At 48.9% G+C, this 3,779-nt stretch overlaps 1 non-coding gene across 1 annotated transcript; it reads right to left on the bottom strand.

Moving 5' to 3' along the window:
- Nucleotides 1-3,488: 3,488 nt before the first annotated feature.
- On the bottom strand, nucleotides 3,489-3,560 carry trnae-cuc (transfer RNA glutamic acid (anticodon CUC)). The gene has a single exon. It is a non-coding gene; the product is annotated as a tRNA-Glu (tRNA).
- Between the last annotated feature and the right edge of the window lie 219 nt (nucleotides 3,561-3,779).

Raw genomic sequence — 3,779 nt, 5'->3', positions numbered from 1 at the left:
GTTTTGGTCCCGTTGGTGTTCTGACTTCTGACTTCTTCAACTCTGGGTTTGTGTTGAACTTGATGGGATACTTTGTCCAACTCAGCATGTTTAAACAGTATCGCTCAGAGGGATTCGTCTGAAACCTTTCAGGAGGTGAGCTCAACAAGATTGAAGTGTTCAAAGTTACTTGGACTCTATTTTAAACTTAGATCAGGACTCGTAGTCAGAGACACATACAGCATGGAAACAGACCCTTTGGTCCAACTTGTCCATGCTGACCTGATATCCTAAAGTAATCTAGTCCCATTTGACAACACCTGACCCAAATCCTGTGAAGTTGTCCCTTTAATATATTTCGCATCTCACCCTACACCCATGCCCTCAAGTTCTGGACTCCCCCATCCCAGGGAAAATAGCTTGTCTATTAACCTGTCCATGCCCCTCATGATTTTGTAACCTCTATTAGGTCACTCCTCTGCCTCTGATGGTCCAGTGAAAACAGTCCCAGCCTATTCAGCCTCTCCCTGTAGCTCAAACCCTCCAACCCCCAGCAACATTCCCGTAAATCGTTTCTCACAGAGAAATCAACGTTTCAATCATGAAGAAGGGTTAATACCCAAACCGCTGACTACTCCACATCCTGGTGCTGCCTGGCTTGCTGCATTCTCCCAACCTCCTGCTTGCCTACTTCGGGTTGCAATATGTAGTGGCTCAGTGTTTACCACTGCAGGCTCACCGTGCCAGGGACCCAGGTTTGATTCCAGCCTTGGGTGGCTGTCTGTGAGGAGTTTTCATATTCTCCCAGTGTCTGCGTGGGTTTTCTCTGGGTGGTCCTGTTTTCTTCCATAGTCCAAAGATGTTCAGGTCATGTGGATTGGTCATGCTTAATTGCCCATAGAGTTAGGTACATTCGTCAGAGGGAAATGGGTCTGGATGGGTTACTCTTCGGAGGGTCGATGTGGACTTGTTGGGACAAATGGCCTGTTTCCACACTGTAGCTAATCTCATCTGCGCTACTTTTGTCACTAACGGATTGCTGAGTAGACTCGATGGGCCGAATGGCCTAACTTCTGCTCCGATGGTCTTGCGGTCTTACGTTTCTCTGGATCATTTCATTTGGCAATGTGCAGTCCCTGGCTCAATGAGCAGCAGTTTCCAATGAAAACAAAGCTCATATGTTGGTTGAACTCTGACAGTGTGGAAACAGGTCCTTCAGCCCAACACATCTGCACTGATTCTCCGAAGAGTAACCCACTCAGATCCATTTTCCTACCCTCCATAAATTGCACACAGACCCCAAGGGTGGAAGTATTCCGAGTTCCTGGTGCCATGAGGCAGCAGTGCTAACCCTGAGCCACCATGGGGTTGTAGTTGTGGGGGGTGGGGCAGGCAATTGCAGTCCAGCAGAAGACTAAAACAGCCTACCTACTCTCCCAGTGCACCCACTGTCAGAACTGGCAGGAGGTTCAGTCCTGGGGGGTGACTAAAGGCAGCGTTACCGGTGGGATCTGATTGCTGGGAGCGCTGGTGCCCCCGCTGATGCTTCCGCAAGTTGCAGGAAAACATGAACCTCTTCCCACACTCGGGCCCGCTGAAGGGCCTCTCCCCCGTGTGGACACACTGGGGCTTCAGCAGGGCGGAGGAATTGCTGAACGATTTCCCGCAAACAGGGCAGCAGAAAGGCCTCCCCTCTCCACCCCCCATCCCTCCGTGTGGACCAGCTGGTGCTTCAGCAGTGTGGAGGAGCGGGTAAAGCCCTTCCCACACTCGGGCAGGAGAATGGCATCTCCCCGGTGTGGACGGACTGGTGCATCAGCAGGGCTGAGGAATTGATGAATTACTTCCTGCACTTAGGCAACTGAACGGCCTCTCCCCCATGTGGACCCACCAATGGGGCAGCAGGTCGGAGGAAAGTGCAAAGTCCTTCCTGCAGTCGGGGCAGAAGAACGGCTTCTCCTCAGTGTGGACCCACTGGTGTCTCTGCAGGTGGGAAGAACTGCTGAAGGCCATCTCGCACTTGGGGCTGGAGAACATCCTTCCCCGGTATGGACCAACTGGTGCGTCAGCAGGGCAGAGGAATCACTGAAGGCCTTCCCACACTCAGGGCAGCAGAAGGGCCTCTTCATCTCTGTGGACCCTTTGGTGCTTAAGAACCCTTTCAAATTTCACAATATCCGTCTGATCGGAGGGAGACTAGAATTGTGCACAATATTTCAAAAGTGGTCTAAAAAGTGTCCTGTACAACCACAACACAACCTTCCAACTCCAATACTCAGTCAGAGGATTGGGAAAGCTTTCAAAACCCACATAAAACAAACAGGAAGGAATGGAGGGATAAACCGAATTTTTGAGAGTCACCTTGGAAGCATCAATGAGAAATCGGCAGAGAGGGTTTATTGGGGACCCGTTCTCCTTAAATACACTATATACGTATTTCTCTTGTGCTCTTCGTAGTTTCTCTGTGCTGCAGTGTGTAGTGGCTCGTTGAAATAATGTCCTGATGCAGCTTCGTTTGTGGGTGTTGGGATGATTGCTTCTGTGGTTAAGTATTTGGTTTGGGTCTGTTGTTTTTCTGTAGATGCCAGTTTGAAGTTCCCCATTGACTGTTCGCTCTACTGTGACATCAAGTAATGGCGCTTTGTTGTTGTTCTCCTCCCCGTCAAACGAGGAGCCCCCCTTAGACCATAGTCTCACGACTTGGAACAGCAATATACAGACTAGTCAAAGGCTTCTACTGAAGGCTAAAACACCTAGTCGAAGATTCACTCCACTCCATTTACTCCATCCAAGAATTCCTGAACACCAAAGACACTGAGATAGAAAAGGATGGATTAATGTTGTCCTTTGACATAACAGCCCTGTTCACATCCATTAACATCAACGTGGCCAAAGAAAACTGAAGACACTACTCGAAGAACCAAAGACAAAAACACAGCATCAACTTCATCAGCAAAGATAGCACTGTCAAGCTCGTGGAACTGTGCCTTACCATCCACTTCATATTCAATAACAAGCCCGACAAACAAATCAACAAAATACGCACGAAACCTCCAGCATCAGGATTCCTAGCAGAAGCAATAATGCAGAGACTCGAACAGACAGCCCTTCCAACGATCCAACCCAAACTTTGGGTCCGCTACAGCGATGACACTTTTGTCATCAAAAACTGAAACAAATTAGAGGAAACCTACAACACCATCAACAATATCCTTACTGGCATAAAATTCACAAAAGAGGAGACCAACAACAAAGTGCCATTTCTAGATGTCACAGGAGAGCGAACAGTCAATGGTAAATTCAAAACAGCGTCTATCGGAAAACAATGCACGCGAACCAAGAACTTAACCACAGAAGCAATCACCCCGACACATACAAACATATCTGAATCAGGACACTATTTCAACGAGCCACGACACACTGCAGCACCCAGGAACTACGAAGATCAATAAATAACTGTATAGAGCAATTACGAAGAACGGGGAGCCTATAAACCCTCTGAAAATAGTTTCCCTGACCGGGAATCGAACCCGGGCCGCGGCGGTGAGAGCGCCGAATCCTAACCACTAGACCACCAGGGAATTGCAAACGCAGCCTGATAGCTCTACTGAAAATTACTTCCCTGCCCGGAAATCGAATCCGGGCCGTGGTCGTTCGAACGCTTTCACCTGTGTATCCAACAATGTCATTTCTTGTATCCATTGCACCTGATGCAGTCTCCTCTACATTGGGGAGACTGGCGACTCCTCGCAGAGTCAAGTCACAGCGCTTGAGGGAACATCTCCAGGACACCGGCACCA

The sequence above is a fragment of the Chiloscyllium punctatum genome, chromosome 36 (genome assembly GCF_047496795.1).
Source record: "Chiloscyllium punctatum isolate Juve2018m chromosome 36, sChiPun1.3, whole genome shotgun sequence".
NCBI lineage: Eukaryota > Metazoa > Chordata > Chondrichthyes > Orectolobiformes > Hemiscylliidae > Chiloscyllium > Chiloscyllium punctatum.
This window is presented reverse-complemented; position numbering and strand designations above follow the sequence as displayed.